The 21,361-nt window shown below is 34.8% G+C and overlaps 1 long non-coding RNA gene across 1 annotated transcript; it reads right to left on the bottom strand.

The window, feature by feature from the left end:
• Nucleotides 1-19,595: 19,595 nt before the first annotated feature.
• Nucleotides 19,596-20,492, bottom strand: LOC146733904 (uncharacterized). Its single transcript, XR_014931650.1, has 2 exons — nt 20,258-20,492; nt 19,596-19,774 (listed from the first exon to the last, which is right to left on the bottom strand). It is a non-coding gene; the product is annotated as an uncharacterized LOC146733904 (long non-coding RNA).
• Nucleotides 20,493-21,361: the final 869 nt, after the last annotated feature.

Here is a 21,361-nt window from a genome sequence, read left to right as displayed (position 1 = left end):
ACAATAAAGACGAGCTAAAAATTAATATTACCTCAAATATCGTAGGATGATTGGAATCAACTACATCCAACCGGAATGTTTCAGGTACACGATTACGCATTTGTATGCAGTCTATCATAAAAGCTGTTGTTGAAATCGATGTGATGTCGTTTCTCGCGAAGAGTTTCCCTAGCTGCCATTCAGCACAGTGTATTTCATCAAAGTGTGTCCATTTTACTGCACAAGCGCGTAAAACCACACCCAGCCCACTCCTCTACCAAAGTTTCAACAGCATTCCCTATCTTAGGTTGAAAACGTGTGTCGAATAATGTTGTTGTTCTCATTGTCCCCATTGTCCCGTGTTTTTTTAAAATGGGGTAGCGGCGGCAAACACTTATTATACACATTTAAATACACCGTATGCACACAGCTATAAAACTTATATTATTATTATTACAGAAAGCTATACACGAAAACACCATATGCTAAGAAACGAATAAGAGTTTTGCGAAATATGGTTTAGTCGTTTTCTATATTTAATGTTTTATTACATTCTTAAAATATATGAACGTTCATTTATTTCAACAAAGAATTCGTGCATTTAATTGTATTGTCACAATGTTAGCGTATAGATCACCATGGTTACTATATATGGAACGGTCAAATCACATATAATCGAATATTTATTTGTTGCACAAATGCACGTTAAATTACGCCATTATGGCGTATGTATTCCAGTTCGTGAAATGAACATGTCTATCGCGTTCATTTTGACTTATTTGCTTGATTTCATCAAATTTGTTTAAAAGTCTCCATATGCGACTGGTCTCCCCAGTATATACTCTAACTAAATTATTATAACAGTAAGAAATAAATATCATGGAAATGCTTAAATCCCTGGGCACAAAATGCCAAAACCCAGCATTATTGTTTACCATATTATTTATACGGTTTATATCTAATATGAAATTATGTCGATTTGGTCAAAACAAATATAAAGAATTATGAAGAAATATACATTAAAATACGCAAAATGTTAATGGTGGTAAACGAAATAAATATGCAAATAACATATTTGTCAAATTTAATTTAATTCGATAGTCGTGTGATTGAACGAGAATACTTTCGAGGGATATGCAATTTTCGGGATTCTGGTTCACATCACATTCTTCCGATCATGTCAGCAACTTCTATGCAGGCTTGTTGTCAAATACCACCAGGTGTAGCTACATATTTGACAGTGTCTCCAGGTATTTCAAATTAAATGATTGTCTGTTGACTTGCAATGTGGTTGATACATACTTAGAGAGCAGTTCTATTAAACACGACACACTGCGAACGAGGACGAACAATGTGGTGGATTAGATAACGTGCGGGGACAATACTGAAACCCGCAAACACCAGTAAGTGTCTTTCCTATCATATTTAGAGTGTATAATATACATACACTAATAAACTAGTCCTCATGAAAACAAAAATAAAATAAGTACACGGGTAATAAATACAAATTGGTGTATTGTTTTTGAGATTGCTAGGTCGATTATCCGATAGATCAAAATCAAAACATTTAGAAGAAGAACGAAGAGAGCTAAACACTCAGTCGGTCGCCGTTTTTCGTAAAAAATAAAAAAATAACTTTACTTTTGTTCTTATCATGCCTAATTTTACGAATTTCCAAATCCAGATAAAGACGACATTCACATTGGAATGGACACAATACCACAATAAAAACATCAGCAAATGTCTGTATTTTGCATTCAAAGGACACGGGGAAATGTTGAATCAAATAATATGATATCACAGAGTATTATTTATTGTAATGTTTTTATCTCCTAGACTGTAAAACAATTGGGTTATGTATACAGGTACGAAGGGTTCAGGCGGTTGTGTATTGTTAAAGAAATAAAAATAATTAAATAAATAGTCCTTATAGAATACATTATATTGAAAAAAATATAAACCACTCTTTTAAAAGGGCACATTTCAGCGGAGGTAAATTTCTATAAAATCTCACAACACTATTAAATATTATAAAAATAAACCGCCACGTGACATTCTGAGTAGTAAAAGATCAATAATGATACTTGATCCATATGATATAAAATCCTCGCTGGCGTCATCGCAATATACAATATATCCTGATTCAATATATGAGAGTTTCGGGATGATTAATTACCCGGGGTTACTATACACATTTACCAGCTATAATTGGGAAATCTTGGTATTGTTGAGGTGGCTTGGAAAGCGTATATATCCAAACACACGCACGTATGATTTAACAATGTACTGAATCAATGCAATCGAAAACTCTTTCAAATGATATGTATATATAGTACATTGAAATGCATACGTAGTGATCGGTAGAACGTTTGCGTCATAAATCAAATAATACAATGTCTACTCCTTCCTTAAGTGTGTGTCTTTTGACTGAATGTCACTGTATTATTTTTAGCTTTCATTGTCTATAAATGAGAACTCGTAATAATGCTGACGACATCCACTTACAATATGTATGAGTAAATCAGGGTGTTTTATGTAAATTACATAACTATACTGTGTGATAGTCGGTTGATCTACGGTTCCAAGTCTTGCGGAAACTAAAGTTTACAAACTCTTTCAATCAGGGCAATGTGTAATGCATCCTCCTTTGAAGTCGTGTAACTATGGTTTGAAAAAGTAGAGGAAATAACGTCGTTATAAAATGAATTATGAAGTCAGGGTTTTGCTGAGGCCTAATGGAAAAATAAGGAGCTAGTACACCCGCGGAAATCCGCCCTCTTTGCGGATAGGTTGGTACGATACTGTGCACGGTGGACAGGAAAAGACAACGGAAATTAATGTTGTTATAGAACCCATCCGATATTCTAGTAACTAATACGCATGTTACGTATTTTATAATAATTTCATTGTGCCAATATATTTGTCCTTCAAACAATGTTATTTTTCTAAGCTTGTGCGTACAAAGGCGACGTCCTTTCACAATGCAAAACGTAATTGAACGATCCCACGTTCAGTGAAATATTATACAAATATTAATCGACTTGACATCTCAGTAATCAATATTGACGGTCTTCAAAATGAAATAAAGACCTGCCCGAGAAGTGTAACATCCTTATCGGAGCGTGAATCTAGTACTACTGTACATATTTGCTTTGTTATATCAAACAAAATACTGCTGCTGTATTGATCGATATGTGAAACTTGAAATTGAATGTGAAATAAAATACATGGTAAACACATTCTACCTCACGATCTGAATAGTAGGGTATGCAGTATTATAACATATATCTATATATTACGAAGTCTTCTGTATTCTACACTGTCAAGTTAGATTTTTTCTAGAGAACTACTTGCCACCATGGGTCTATGAATAAATAGTATATTTCGGTTACACAATTGAACTCAGATGGAGTAACACTGATATATGGCGGTTGTCACTGGCGGGTTATATGTGTGATTACTGGTTTCCAAACTGTATCACTGTTTTTTATGCATGTCTGATTTTGCCATGAATCAAAATGCTTGTCGGTCGATTGTTTGTTTTCAATTGTTTTCACGTTGGTGAAAGCCTCTGCCACCAGTAGTGTAATTTCTGGCTTGTCGATCTACTCAAAAAAGATCACGTACCCCGAATCCAGCGTAACCCTGTACTACTTCATTAAATACAGCAATTTTTCGGAACAGTTCTCACTTAACGCTCAATCATTTATTTGCATATTAATCTTCCTCATATTCCCTAAAAGATAGAGGGTTTTCCGTCTACGTAACTATCACATAGTGACCAAATTAAACGGTGAATTTAAAATGTGAAGCTTACCTATTTTCGAAACCGTGCATATACATAAAATAGAACGCATTTTAGTATGCATGGCCTTGTATTTAAACATATAATAGCAGAAAAACCAACCAGCATTATCGATTGAATTCAAACGGGTTATTTTACTCCAATGCTCTACACAGACTTCGAAGCCGACTGTATTTGCAGTTAGTCAACAAGAAAGAAAAAAAACGCCTATATCGATATAGACCTTCTAAATGGATTGTTGCATCGAAGATGATGGGCTATTTTTTCTGCATTATAAGAAAATTAGAGATGTGAATATGGGATTGCTAATTTTTTTTTTTTTTTTTTTTTCATTACAAATGACAAAACGTCGTAGAAAGTAACTAAAATAAAACCTCGGTATAGGCTTAGTGTGTCGCTCACCACATTACCAAAACTACATTTGTAATGCCGTTACATTTCCTTTTTCATTTAATTCCAATTAGTAGCCAATTACATTTCTTGTAATATATATATATTTCAGTTACGACAGAATTAAGACTGAATAAAGGGAACATAGCTGCGACGTTGCAATATTGTCGCGGTGCGTATGAACGCGAGTCAAATTTCCGTTTGTGCTCGGTCTTGCATAAAAGCTTAATCGATTTTGGTAGTCACTTGTCGATTACTAGAACAACGAATACAAACACGAGATTATGTAGGATTACATTTCATTTTTGCAATTATTCAAATGCGTTCTTTGTTTAAAACAAATCAAAGCGGTTTTTTTAATTGAACTAATCATTTCGAATAGTATTTTTACAACTGAAAAGAAATTTAAATGCTTTCAGTGTTGATATCTATATAGCAACTGCTCGGAAGAATTATTAAAATAAGTATTAAGCACTTTTTTTACAAAATTCTACAATTATAGAGTTATATTATTTTAATATATAATGCCATGCCACATATGATTGCTGCCATCTTGGCATTTTACAAGCGCCCTCTATTTAATTAAGAAAGCGTCAGCTAAGTATTATAGGTAAAATGTGACGACATAGTTTAGGGTAAATAGTTCACGGCAGCCATAACGTGTTGTGTCTACCACCGCCCGGATACACAAATAATCCATAAATATATTGAGTAGAAAACATTATAATAATAAATATTCATAAGAGGCAGAAAAGCACGGTGACAATATAATAAAAATTAGTCAGGTTTCAGTTTTTGAGAAAACTAATAGCATTAGAAATAGGTTTACAATCTTGGTACATGAGATTACGTAACCGCAATGCGATAGCGAGAATGAAATATTTTGCTACATTCAGGTATAAACACGAATTCACGAAAACAATCAAAACGGAACTCGAATGGCGCTTTAAAAAAATCACCCGACAACCACCCAAATCCTTTATGATACTGAGCGGGCAGCTGTAAACATAGTCACGTTGAAACGCAATCTGTCAATTTTCAAGCCTCCATTGACAGTCACTGTATATCATTGGATTACTATAGGAAATATAACCTTTGAAAACAATTACAATGAAAAAGAAAGAATGAAAGACGAAAATCATATCAACATTTTTTAATCCCGAAACACTGCAGCCATGGCAGTTTTGTTTCAGTTAAAATAGGTACAACAAATTCGGATTTGTCCGTTTTTCAGAAAACTCATCAGAATATAAATGAAGAAACATTTTTTTAATGATGACAGGGCAACATTTTGAGGAGCGACGAGGGGTTTCAGTTTCCTTTCGAAATATGAACGTGGAATGTTCGGGCACGGTTACTGAAAGAACAGTTACGAAAAGTCACTCGTGTTTTTTTTTTCGATGCGTGTTTCGATAAACATTTAAAACAAAGGGAATTACCACAATGCGATTGTAGTATGCATACAATTACATATTCGTTCGAAGACGATTCCATCGATTGGGGTTTCCCCATTTATACAGCATTGTCAGGATTTGGTATGAATATAAACACCAAAATACACAAATATATATTCAGATTAGAACTGCACTATGAAATCATACAATCTGTGTCCCTTACACTGCCAGTGGTCCGGAAAGAAACAAGATGGCCGACATTGCTATTTGGGAAAAAAACTAACTATCATATTTGTCTCATAAATAACTCTCAGTCTCTACTTGAATTATAATTCAATGTACAAAACAAACTTGTGAAACTTTCTGAAATGCACTTTTGGGGTACAAAATTGTGTCGTCATGTTGGACATGAGCAGACGCAAACTTACGATCGCCCCACTGAAACGATGAACATTTTCTACAACAACTTCGTATTTAGCTTACAGAAATTATAACAATGTAAACTATAAATACTAATTTAACAATGCATTGTACTAAAATATTATTCCTATCGATTTTTCGTCAATTTTCCCGAACTATTATGACAAACGCAGACAAAATGGCTGACATTGCTAACCTCAACAAAAAAGCTTTATTTTCTAAAGTTACGATTGAACGCAGTTCCACATTAAAATACCGAAACAATAACGTAGTAACGAGTATTAACATTTTAGAACAACCGCAGACAGAGTTTTTGCGGTAGAAAATGCCATGTTCAATTTCGATTCACAGACAGCAAATCTGTCAACAAAACAAACTATCGGTATTTTATTTTTTTTTCAAAAACAACATCAAACAACATTCGCACAGACGTCGGTGATCCTTCTTCGCCGATCTTTCGGCTTTATGGGCTCTATTTCTTCAACTTAGTGGTCATACATGGAAAACGAACGGAGATAGTAACAATATAAGCGATGACGTCATAGTGGTCGGACACCCATCGAAGTGAAGTCAATGGATAATTAGCATATCTAACAATAGATTTTCCTGATCGATTTACTAGTAACCGTGGTTCGGGCAACCGCAATCAATCAAGTTCTTTTGTCCCAAAACACATAGTTTATGCTTATTTGACGAGAAAAAAATAAAAAGATTTTTGTTTTTGTTTATTTGTTCGTGAACATATTATCAGAACAACGGAAATTGGAGTCTCACTCAGTCGTCCTTTTCCAATCTTTGATTGTTTGACATTTTTCTTAACATTTCATGGCGAATAAATGAATGCTTATTGCCGCATGCAACATCAGATCGTGAGTGGAAAACTGCGTTCACGCATGGATCACATTACACAGGTAATGTTTGTATATGTCAAACAATCATAGTTACAACTAATCTATGACGAGAGGTCCTCTTTGAGTGACATGATTGATCTCCGTCTTAAAAATTTAAAAAAGAATTGTCTGATAAAATACGTTTGAAACAAATATTCGGTTTTATTTTGTTAAAAGTGATAACAGTTGATTGTGACAATTGACTGCTACAAAAAATTAAAAAAAATATAACAGAGAAATAAAAAGACACCCAATCTATCAAGAAAAAAATGGTCAAAACAACAAAAACATTGTTAAAAGTTCTAATTGTCGAATTTTAATTAATTGACTTTAATTTGCGATTAATATGCGATTCTGGTGTAATTTTCAAATATTAATAAAGTACATTAATTACAATCTGTAAACCATGATGATATATCAGCCTAAACGTCAACCAATGATAACGTATACTGAAAGATATGAAGAGTTTTAATAAAATTACGCGTACAAAATAACACACCTAGTTATTTATTTAATCTCATTCAAAAACAATTTTCGAATTAGATTGACGTCATATTAGTTACGCCTTCGAAATTTTCACAAGACAATGGGTCACATATGTAAATTACGCAATTAAAAAAACAGCGTTCAAATTTCATGTATAAACAATGTAGTTTACACGCGTTGAATACGTCGCTATGAGTCCCATATCGAACACGACGCGACGCGACGACTACCGCCCTTTAACCCAAGTTATTTAAACAAGGCCACTTTGCAGGTGCGCGAAACATTCATTTCTGATTCGATTTACTATGGTATTCCGCCGGTCAACCTTTGCGTAGGGAGAGGGTTACATCCGGCGCTTTTCTTGTCGATTAGATTATAGACAAATACTGCAACATAATTAATAATGAATATTCCACGGCGCCATATTGGGTAACATATCGATTTTATGCATACAGGATGCTATGGTGATATTGCCTATTTTGGCTTGTGTTTGCGTCCAAAACAAACGTAATGGTGCATGTCGTCGAACGCCCTGACTCGTAACATTAACGCATTTATTGCTCTACACTGAAATACGCAGACGACAAATGGAGTCAATTGTGGTTCGTTATTTCTATTATGTCCTATTTTGTGGTCACAAATCCCGCAACACCGGAATAATTGCATGATTTTTCATTACCGAATTTACCGTCAAAACTTTATTCAGATTCAGGTATGGTTGTTTTATTCAGACAAGACAAATAAAGAAAATTTCGATTGAAATAATTTGGCTATGGCCTTGGTAATGCAATAAAAGAATTAATTTCATTGCGAATCAACAAGTTAGCGAAAGGCCACAGCGACGAACTCACATAAAATTGCCGTTATCGTCTGCGTATACTGTCCATATTTGTTCTGTTTTACGAACTGCATTACGTTCAGTAATTACGTTTTATTTTTAGTAACCGACTGATACAGTTTCCCATATCACCATTTTTTTTATTTATTACCAAAGGTTTGATTTAATTAGGCACGTTTTGTATCACGGCTAATTAATTGTCATGATCGTTTCTTGTTTTTATTAATATCAATTCAATTCACTTCAACCCGAATAGTGAAAACGCTTATTGCGTGAATCAGATTAGAATATAATAATTTCATGTAGTGAGAAAAATGCATTGACAAAGTGAATTCACTTCATGCCGAGTGTGACGTAAAATACATATTTTGTGCAATGTATTTAATGTCAGGCCATCCCCGAAATGAGAGTTGGATGTACATAGCAGCATTTTGATGAGTTTAAGGAGTCGTTTGTGCATCATATGATGGTATGGTAAAGTGTAAATAACATACCCTACCGTGGATAATAATGATATGTAATACATTAAACAAATGACCAGATAGTTACGCATAATCATGTTATACATTTTTTATATTGCATTTAGTACGCTCAAATTATGTCTAAATAATGATAAAATTGCAATGATGAAATGTATCATGTTTAAGATAAACCAGTAGGAACACATTGTATAGATTCATAAATATTTAATTTACTGACAAAATTATATATGTGAATAGAATTCATTATTAGCAAGTAATTGTTTCATATCGGAAGTAATTGGAAACCAGGAATTTCGCATGGTATAAATTACATTTTTGGTAAAATAATTTAATTTTATTACAATGTATATGTAGCAATATTTACATAAAATAAAATAATTTCAAATGTATAGTTAATTGCTAGATATGCAAAATAATTTATTTATATTCAAATATACCAAGACACAACACATGTTATAGTTATTTCGTGACAAGCTACATTAAATATAATTTCCTATACGTCGTAGTCAAATATACAAATAAATCCTGTAAATAATTTAATTAGGTGATTATATGTAAATCCTTGGACCACTCAACTGACTGTTTTTTTTTCAAAGCGAGATGTACGTCGATCATTATTAATCGACGAAGGTAAAATGATTTGCAAATATAATTTTACTTTAATTTAATTTAATTTAATTTAATTTAATTTAATTTAATTTAATTTAATTTAATTTAATTTAATTTAATTTAACAATTCTTTTGACAGAAAACTACAACGAAATGATAGTTTTCTAGCCTGGGGTAAATAAATATGATTTTATTATTTATTCTGATTTAAGTACTTAAAAATCTTAGAATTCTGAAAGAACAATTCATTGATGTATATTATAGCGTTCACGATGCACGTATGCACTTGGTAAATCCACGTAATATAGTAGCGTTAAATCATATTGGTCGATACATAATTCTTATATATAAATGTGTTTTAATAACTACTGAAATCGACACACCAGTGTATGAGGTGTACTTAATAAAATAACATCAACACAACAAATCATTGAATTTAACAGTTGCTTAAATGTTCACTTTATTTATGAAATGTTTGAAACTCGGCACTGATTATTTCGTGGTGTTAAGTAAGACTGTATTAAATTCAGACCAGTCAAAGACAGCAACGAACCGAATTCGTCATGTATGCACAATGCGATGATGTACGATCACGTTAAATTCATACATTTGGTTAAAGTAACGGTTTTCAATCTGATAAAATATCCAATACTTTGACCAAAATCTCCTCTAGTATATTTGTCAGCATAAAAATTATTCACAAAATACAGAGAATTGTGGCGCGGATTGAATTGAATGGGACGGGAATAGGTTATGCAGATTAGTTTACGATATTATTCATTTCCATTTGAACACATAAAATCTACGGTTATAGCTAAAATTCTAAAATATATATTCACGTTTTCTCGAGTCACTCGTCACGTAAATGAACGGATGTTAAACATTCCCGTTTCGAGCGGCCCAAAAGTTTTAGGTTTAAAAACAAATATTTTTTTTTTAAATGCGCATGAGTCCTCGTTTTTTTTATTTTCGATAAACAAGGTATATTTCAAAAAGTAACGTGTCCATGCGTGCTACAACAAACTTCCACTATACAACTGTGAAAGACGAAAAAGGCGGTCACGAAACGTGTAATGCCTTTTGGCTCTTAACTTTAGAATATACTAGTACAAAGAAACTCAAAATTGGAAACACTGACAGTAATGTCACGGAAAATACATCATGATAGTAAGTTATTGCGCTTACCGTGTTCATTAGAAGTCTTGTGCCATATTGGTGAACACTTCGTTTGGAATTGACGGTGATACGGTATCCTTACCGACACCCGTGCTACCCCGTAACGTCCTTTCAATTCTCTAAACGCTTTAGCGCATGCTCAATTTAATGCTCCCCGAAAGAAAATCGCAACAGGTAGATTTAATACTTTAATAATATTGTCTATTAATTTAGCTCAATCTTTGCAGACGGAAACCCGATACAATACCGTAAAGCTTTGTCAATATCGCCGGTAATTAAGAATTATGGTACGTTTTATTATTTTACCGGTGACGTGGAACAGTGCTGAATATAGAAGGCGTACGGAAAGTCATGTTGCCATGGCTACAACTTTCACGCACAAGCAAACAGGCGGGAAAACGCATAACAGGGGCCTTCATGTGGCCAATGAAAGAAACAATTAAAATTCAATATAGGAAAAATGCAATATGGGTGCTTTGATTGTAAGAAATAATATCGCTTGGAGCAATTATGGAAATACATGTTTCAATACAGGCAAGACCGCTGATATTGGGCTTGTATGTCTGGATATTCAAGTTGCCATCAATATAACCTACAGGGGCCTCCATGGTACATGTACTTGAATATCGAATATGTGTACATTACAATCACAGACTGGCTCGTGTCGATCGATCCGTCTAATACAATGATCTTAAGACTGAGCAGTGTGGTGTAGCACATGCAGTGGCAATCCAACGTGGTCGATGGTCTTGTTTGAATCATCAAGCTCTACCGTCGTTTTCGATATTATTGATGACGTCAATATACCACGTGGTTTGTGAAAGCGTATCACTGTCCCTCTTAGGCAGAAGGCTAACTCATTTTAGGTCAAATAATATCCGTGTTGGGTTAAAAATCATCAAGATTGATGTGAATAAATCGTTAACTAAAAATATTTCTGTGACAAGAGTTATAGTTAATGTATTGTACTATTCCGTTAACGTAATATGTCGCTGGTACACAGAACTGGTTTTCTAAGAACTGCATCTCAATTTTTATGAAGTCGAGTGAGACAAATATAATTGATTTCAAATTAATAATTGTAGGATTATATGGCATAAATGCAAGTATATGGTCATTCGAAACACACATCAAGGTCGTCATACTTGTTACTGTTACTACGGTATTACTTTTGTAATTCTGATTTAGTTGATTACTTGGTTTGGACGATATATGCTAAGTAACATAAATGTTGTTGCCAGAAATAACACATATGAAAATACCTTATTAAAAAAAGGTTATATCTTGAGAATAAGATATATAGAAAAAAAACACTTGTGGGTGACAGTTTTGCATTTGTATTATTATAACCATTTTTTGCTATCAGTGTTTTGAGCGTTATTGACAACATTGAGTGGCTCGGTGTATATCTCTTTTCTGGTTTTGTTTTTATCACAAGCAAAGAATGCTTCAATCAAGATATTTGCCTGATGGATTTTGTTTACATGTTTGAACTGTGTATACGTACGATATAGTTAGATGATATAATTTGTTTCAACTTTCAAAATACAACATTCAAATCACACATCATTCTACACGAAACTCGGGAACGCACAATCAGTATCAGACGTGTCATTGCTATCAAAGTTTCCGAGTTGCAGATGCATTATGGTTATGTGATGAAAACTAATTAAACCAATACATGCAAGTTTTTTTGTCATTCGAAAGCAGAAAATGCTTAATGTAGGTGTTCACGGCCAGCGTCTACAAATGTCACACTACGCATGCGCCATGGCTGGTGGGCATCGTCAGAAGTCGAGTAATCACTCATGTTTGTTTCTGTATCTTTTTCATGTCTACATGTTCAAGTTCAAGCATAGCGCTAAACTAGAATGATCCAGCAAGACTACATAATTAATATTAATTTGGAATTTTTTTGTTAATAAATTTTTGACTTTGCAATCTTGAACGTGTTGTGGGCTAGTAACGTTGATCCTATGGAACCCATTACAAACAGGACACATCGCGAACCTTTGCCAATAACCTCGTTTAATAGAAAACTTTCTAAGGTATTCACAACAAATCATAGAAAAGGGCGCACGTTTTCATGTTTAATATGTTTCATGCCTTGCTCCACGTTCTATCGTTACGTCACTTTTATCTTAGTAATTAGGTCGATCTACGAGTGATTAAATCGTCTTCATAAATGAAACAGTGAATAAACGAACACGCGCATGTGCGGATGGTGAAACTCACTCAGTAAAATGTACATATTACTCAATTATTGAAAGGTTCTAGTCTGGCAGTTGCATTTACAGGCAAGCTAAATACACCATTCCAAGCACAATATCTTCACTATTTTATTGTTTTCACAATATTGCTCATTTATTGCTTTCCCGAAAACGAGAATGCTCGCAAGATCATTGGGAAGAATACAGCATTTCTTTCACTAATTAAAAATGGAACATATTTTGAGCAGCCAAATTTCAGACCGACGAACTATGTGGAATAATATGTAGGTTATTTAGGTTAAATGTAACATGCTATTATACATAGTTAACTATTATACATAAATGAAACAACCTGAAACGATTTCCACAGATATTTGGGTTATTGTTCTTCCCTACAAAACAAGTCACGTACGTGCCAAGACAAAACCCACGATGGGGCTGCTAACAGAAACCTAAAATTCGCTTAATTGACATTATTACTTCATTACAGGCCTCGGACTTTTACTAGAACCTCAACTCCAAACAGGCCGTCATCTACCATTGCCGTAACCAGTAAAGTATTTTCCTCATACTGACAAGTAACCTATCTGATACATAAGTACTAATACCTCCAATAGATGGCGCTGTTTTGTAGCATCTGGTTTTCTGGATAGTGGGCACTTGAACACACATGCAACCATTGAGCCATGTACCAACAATTCAAACAATTTGAAGCGAAGTTTCCCTAGTTTTCTTTTTAAGTCCATGGTAAATAGTAGCATCGCATATCATTACTAAACATCCTAACACTAATGCGAATCAACCTTGGTGATATTGGCAGCAATGGTGTTACAGTAGTTGAGCCTTCTGATTAATCAGTGTCACGTGTGTCTCAGCTTCTATTATTAGCCTGAGATTGTGTTAACTTGCAATTTCAAGATGGAATTTGGTTTTAGCTGAAGTCATATTCAAACTTATACTGGTTGATTAATCTGGTCTCGTATTTAAATGTTGTTGGGAAACAATAAACCTATATTCATAGACTTATATACTCAACCTTAAATATTTTCATTGAATGTCAGCTCACAATGACGTGACGTCATTATCGCTATAGACTTTAGATGCAAACGGCCGCCGAGATCTCGTTGAGAACGACAGAGCAACGAGATTTGTTCCCCCCCCCCATATGTTCATATTTTCTTACATCATCGCAACCATCCAGGGATAGTTCCCACTAGCCTTGATTGTATTTTAAATCCAAACAAACGATGTAAGTTTGATTGATATTTCTAATGTCTATTTCACTGCAAAAATTTAATTTTGGATGAAATGTTTGCATTACTATTCCTGAATGTATTGACACATCGTTAGCCAATAGACAGCTAGCTATTGTCATGTCTGGGAGTGTACCTAAATGACGTTTTGCACCACCGGTGGCGCTATAGCTCTCTCCGCGTCGTCTCGAATGAGTTCAGTATAAATTAGTTTACTAACACAAAACACCAAAAAAATGAACCGCGTTGCGGGTAAACAAACCGTTCACACTCGGGCCAAGGGAGTCAGACAGATTACGAAACCGTCAGAATAATCATTAAAATCGGCAAATTTACCGTCATTCAAAGCGATTACCTCATTGTATGACTTCACTTTGTCCTCAAATTACAGGCAACTACAATGTAAACAAAACATGTAAACAAAATTCGCACTATGAAATTTTGGGTTTTTGAACCCTGATACCTGTCAAAACCAGCCTACCAACTCATTAACACCCAGTTACTGACATGTAAAGATTAATATCGGGAATTATGTTCATCTTCACGTTTTAAAAGGGAAAAACGGCGCGTACCAACATGCTGACATTGCTAAACAAATCTTGTCAAAATGGCGTCGTTCATGTTAACGGGATCGATCGAAAAACTTGTGATATTTCTGATTCCCGGGGTTTCATAACAATTTAAGTCAACTATACAACAACTAATTACTTTTTTCGATACACTAGTAAAAAACAATGCTTCCATTTTTGTATATAAATGGTTTTTTAGCACTAAATAGCGTACATTGTCATTTCAAAACGTCTCCATTTGCATTTACGATCAAAAAGAGCATCCATATAAATCTCCCAATTTAATATTAATGCAATGCAGTACGACAAATAACAAATCAGCCCACTAATGCTTATTGATATATTTCGATCATAAATTGTCAAAATCGAAGACAAGTATTGGTTTCGCGCCGATAAGAAGGCTTGATAAAATAGAATTCATTTCAATCACCCCAAAAGTCAAACACGAACAATTTCTGGGTAAAGTTATGAAAATTTGTTGCGAAAATGAGTCGCTGCTGGTAAAATAGATAAAGAACTATTCGCCGGCTAAAATATGACCTTATACAGATATACTGATTACATTAAAAAAATTATGTGAAAAAGCTTGAATTCTGGAATAAACAGCGAAGTTTTAAAGAAACACGTAGCACTGACGAAGTCACAAATAGTGTGTACTGATAACGTGACAAATAAATGCTTTCCGCATACCAGCAACGCACCTTTGCCAGGGAAGGAGGCCAATTCATACCTAATACAATGACAGTTTCCAGACCGGGGATAGAGGCACTGTGGTTGAACCAAAGACTATAAACTTCTCTATAGTCTTTGATCAAACACACCAGGCTAACTATCCCACACGACCCCACCGTCGCCACCCCACATATAAATGGTATAGTCCGGCATATATCTTCGTGGCATATAAATTGACCATATCCATTGCATTTCAAATTTGTTCCACGTTGTCTTATTAGGCTTTCGATGCATTTCAGCATCGAAAGCCTTTTGTTATTGTAATGTTTATTATTATTATTCTTATTCTGCCGTTTTTTAAAACTCTTCTTCTTGAAGACGAGTTGACCACTTGACATAAAACTTTACATATACAATCTATATTTAATATTTATATTTGTTTTGTAAAATTACATAACAGAGGCGGTGGCACGACATTTTGCATGGAGTGAGATTTGCTCACAAACCACACTTTGGGGTCCGGGGCATGCTCTCCCTTGATAATTGTTTTAATCTAGACCCTCTAAAACGCTATTTCGTACATTTTGAGGGGCAAATTTTTATGACACAAAGGGTTTCAGCTTGATTTTGGAGGAGCGACGCCCCTAAAACATTTTTCAAGGGGGCGACCGCTCCCTCTGCCCCTCTGCTGCCGACAGTACATAAGTTAGCACTACGATAGTTAGCAAGTTTTGTTTTTGAGCGGTGGAGGTGGATTGGTTGGAGAGGGGGGGGGGGTATGGTTGACTCTCATTGCCTACTGTTGATTCGGTAATATATTAAGTAAAACTGTCCAGGTCACCGAACATTATAATACAACATCTTTTCCTATTCAAATTTGCTTGACAAATCTAAATTAAACTGTTACATAATCTATTTTAGTTACTGTTACCAGAAAATGACAGAGAGACGAGTGTTTTTAGACAGCTTGGAAAAAACAAAGAAAGAACAAAAAGTACGAGACTAAAGAACAATAAAAATCAAGGAGACGAGTAAGTGTTAATTTATAGTTTTTATAATTTTAAATTTGTTTTATTCAAGCTTGTTAAAAATAACAGTAATAATAAATATAGTGTTAGTTGTAAATAACATTTCTATCATTTCAGCTGATGGAATGCCGGGAAAAGGATGTTAAAGGGGAAAAAATGAAATGTGGGAGATGGTGACGAAAGTTGTGGACATTATGATGTCAGATGAGGAAGACGACGAAGAAGATCGGAAAGGAATGTTCATTGTGAAGTCTCCAACATTCAGGTCATGATTTATTTAGGATGTCAAGGTAGACTTGTATACTTTTAAGTGTGTGCATTGTTATTACAAATAAATATCGAAGCACTCGAATCACACATGTCTGTATTTTATTCCCACCTTTCCAATTACCCAAAAAAACAACTTCTCAATATTAATTAACACGAAATGTCATTAGATGAATTTGTTATCGTTGACCGGAGATCTACTGTAAACGTTATTTCCGATTATGAACTGTTAACGTTGCCTGCTCCTACTTGTGTTGATGTCCACTTTGTGCTTATTTCATGAACATCGAGTGGCCATATATTTCATTGTGAATCACCTTCCGCGTTTTATTTCCTGTGGTGTGCGATCTAGTCTGGTGCAAAGCTCATAATCACAGTCACTTGTAACATGTACATAACAAAGGGTTAATGTCGGCCTCGTTGCTGGTCATGTGATCATAAAAAAATGACTGATCACTGAGATGGCCATGCGTGTAGCAGTAAACATTTCTTTATCTTTACATGCATAACAGGGGCTCGTGATATTGCTAGGTTGTTGTATTCTGTTTATAAATAAATGTATAGCAGTAGCAAACACGAGTAATACTGACGATACTTTATTTATAAACAATGTACTGTAGACTACTTTATTTTCAGTACTAGAACCTAGTAATATTAAGAGCACCTGCGGTGCCAAAGAACCAAATTACTAGGTGACTGATAAACCGCAAATGGAGTTTGACCTATAATAAGTGACCTATATGCAAATGTTTCTGAAAAATCAGCCAATAGCATATGCTTCAAATATGACGAGAATACGCAAAATGTACGTAGACCTGCGTCAATTTCAATTATATGCACTGGTTTGTTTCGTGACCGTATACGCTACGTATACGTAGATCTGTTTCAGTATTAACTCCGAATGTGTGAATATACGTTGCGTATTCCCCGTACATACATTGAATGTACGTGTGCGCCGACCAACGTATATCTTCGAATGTCGGGAATATACGCGTGCGAATACGCTAATGTACCCACCGTATATCAACGATTTTGCCCAGTGTCGAAACAATATCTATGTTGTTAGGACTCAGTATTAAATTAAAGAGCATTGCATCAACTTTTGCTTGACATCAACCTTGCAAATGATGAATTTGCTGAAACAAGTCGCGTTTTTAATAATTGTTCAGTTTTGGCTGAATTGCTTGAAGACGTGCATACTTGAAAGATTCTCCCGTTTCGTTATGTTTGTGTACATTTCCAACAGATTCTCGATTATAAAACATATCTATCTAGATCTAGTACGGCACAATACAAGTCAACTGATTGTACATTTACGGAGTGTCGATTCGTCCCAACGCTGTTTTCGTACCAGTACAGCAGTTTGTCCCAAAATGCTGCTTCGTGTCAACGCCGTTTCATCAAGTTCATCGATTTTGATACATATATTTTGTTTCGGCTGTACCATTCGGAAAGAAGGAATTCGAGACAGGTGTCACGGTGGTGCATGTGCAGTTCGATACTACTCCCTCCGCTGTTTTTTATGACCGCAATTAAATAGCAAACTGATTGTTAAATTGATCGTTTTGCTAAAGAACCACTCATGAAATTATTGCACGCGTATCGAAGACTTTGTTTTCAAAAGGCCAATGACACCCACATCCGGTTACTCTGATCTTGGGTGCATAATATAATAATGCCGTGAATATTTTGTTGCGTGAATAATAGTTTCAATAAATTAATTAATTAAATAAGTATACGAAAAAACTCGCTAACAAATAGGGCATGAAATCTTTAATACTTTATTTCATGGAAAAAGCATAGCAACTAACAGGGAAAATAAACGTTCTAGCTGTAAAGCCACGAAGGCCGGATTACAATGAGTGAGCTGAAATCTCGCGCGAAGACGTTCGTGACATAAGATTTGTTGTAATCCTGTCAAAGGTTACGCACCTCTTGAACCAAACAGGTCTGGAACGTGCGTTTATTCTGGTTGAGTTCAGTTTGTCGTAATCGATTGTGTTGATTTTATTTACCTTGTTCGCGTATATTGCCGATTCTTCCAATGAGAAAAGATACGCTAGTGAGATTACTCGTATATTCATTTAATTATTGTCACCGCTTAATACACTATAAATTATAATCACAAAACTGGTTGAGTCTGTTCTTAGCCCTATTTCTCCAGAAGACTATACTTCAGAAATATTTCGGAATATCGACAATTCACGTGTTAACAGGCTTCCATTGCTGGATGTCACATACCATATACTAGTACATTCACTCGATGTCACGGTCGATCCCTGTTGTGTAATACTATAAACATGTACACCACTAAAGATAGTTTGTATATGCTAATAATATTTTTTTTAATCTGAAATTGATATTAAATCGGAATAGTACGATTTAAAATATACTTCGTCGTTATCAAATCATTGTCTCAGCATCTTGAGCTTCAATAATTAATTCAACGAAATCATGGGCCATTTGTAAATCTTCACTAGAACCGAATAGCATTGGGTCGAAACCAAAACGCAACGACACTGAAAAAGGCAAACCCAGTAGCAAACTGTATTTTGTCAGATAACAGGAGTAAGGCTATTTTAAAAATTCAGATTCATGGCCAAGTGCTTCCTGGACCGTACGACTCAATATGCCGATTTTTGTTTGCAACCTAAACGTTGCAATCACAGATGTAATATCAAAAACCAGCAGAAACTTATCAGCAGTGATACAACTTAGCATTGTACAAATGTATATCAGCCATCGACACATTCAGAAACGTCGAGGGCAGGGAAGCGAAGCGTCCTGTGCACACAAAAGCGAGCTCAATTGTCGGCAATCTGATTAAAATCTGATGTAGTGTACGGGCTTTAATTATTTTGGCTATAAACTTATTTTAATTTTATTTTTTATTATATTTGTTATTGATGCCCTTTTATTTAATTATTTTACTTTGATTTTGAGATTTTTTAAAATTCCGCCCTACCTACATCTGATCCGACGCCTATGTAAATCCCGTTCAAATCTCGCGTAAGTAACAGGCAATCACAGCCCCCCTTTTATACAGGCTGTCGGTTACTTACTTTTCAGTGTATACGGGCAATCTTTCTGTACATTATATTTTGCCCACTTGAATAAACCATTAATAGAAAATTGCTAGTATATTTTTATTTGCAAAAGAAATTCCACAGCATTTTACAATTTTTGTCATTACATTGAATATTTTTTTCACTTCCAACAAATGTGTACACTTTCAGATACATCTTCGCCAGCCAAGGTTCGTTCATTCAGTTATCGCTTCAATTTTACATCACTGAGCATAATTATCTAGAATGGAAGCAAAAAAATAAATAAATTGTAATGATTAGAACACTGTAAACAGCTATAGTAAACAATGCAAACTGATTTTAAATTGTATAACGGTCACCGGCCCACGGCATCGACGCAGAACATTGGAGCAAACAAATATTTCCTGATCAATTGCGATGTGTTCCAAATAAAAAATATTTTATTCCATTCCAAATCAGCTCAATTACTTTAATAAATAGTTATTGTATAATGTACAAAATGTTGATACAATTTGATGAATATTTACAGCTTCAATACCGTAGACGATTTTGGTCCGATCGTCAACAAAACATCACCCGTCTCCAGGGCAGGCGACTGGAAAAAGACACTGGTGTTCGGTCGAACCGGTGGAAACAAAATCAACACTCCCAGAATAACTATGCGGAATAACGATCTAAAACCATTCGAGTCACACTATTAACATAAAATGACTTTCGTTGCATTTGACAATGATAAACTTACCGAAAAGCCGTGTTATTCACGGTCGCTAACGTCGGTATAATCCGCCATTTTATTTGAGAGTGTTTGCCACCCGGTGACGTCATCATGTGCGCTATAGAAGGAGGTATGTGATTCGTTGACTAAAATCGTAGATAGTGGGTCTCGTTGAAATCTCGTTACATAGGCGTCGGATCAGATGTAGGTAGGGCGGAATTAAAAAAAATCACAAAATCAAAATCAAAGTAAAATAATGAGATAAAAGGGCATTAATAACAAAAGTAATAAAAAGTAAAATTAAAATAAGTTGATAGTCAAAATAATTAAAGCCCGTACACTACATCAGATTTTAATCAGATTGAATGTCGGGTACAAATGGATCCATAGAAAACATGCAGAGAGCGGCAGTACTTTGCACAGATGATTGTATAGCCTATTCAAATTGCAAACTAGGCGAAGTATTAAATCTGTAGTACAAATCTCAGTATATATCCCCCCGACTCATGGAGTAATAGAATAATATGCGCTACGTTGGGATGCGTATATATCCAGTGCAAGCGCGAAGGCACCCGCTATCGTAGATGTACTAATGTTTCCGCGGATGATATGCAAGCACTCCTTATCAGAGGATAAGTCCACATGTGTTTATTTTTCTAGCAAGTTTTATTTCTTCTTAAAAAATAATAAAGAATAGAAATATGGTAGTATAAAATACATAATATATTATAAATCTTGTTAACAAAATATAATCCATATGTGTTAAGCTTTGTACGATGATTTGCATATAATTAAATTGTGAATAGAACGAATTATACTTCTGTGGCTTGCTGTTGATGGTTGGTTGGTCTATGTAGTTTCGTAGTGCATACACAAAGGCCCTTATTAAAATGTTTCACATTTCTGATAATAGAACTATTTCCTGCAAAGGAACATGCAACGGCAGTGTCCATTGAATCGCAAGAAACTATCCTTACACTCACTATTTTGAATTTTAGTTTCAACGTTTTGCCCTATACAACCCTTTAACGTAGATATATTCCAAAAAATGCAATGCACGATCCTAAAATAAAACGCTCAGAGGCGCAGCTGGCAACAGTAAATAACATCTACAATAAGTGCGTGCATGAA

The sequence above is a fragment of the Saccoglossus kowalevskii genome, chromosome 15, assembly GCF_978046115.1.
Source record: "Saccoglossus kowalevskii chromosome 15, keSacKowa6.1, whole genome shotgun sequence".
NCBI classification, from domain to species: Eukaryota; Metazoa; Hemichordata; class Enteropneusta; family Harrimaniidae; genus Saccoglossus; species Saccoglossus kowalevskii.
The sequence above is the reverse complement of the archived record's forward strand: the minus strand, read 5'-3'. Positions and strand labels throughout refer to the sequence as shown.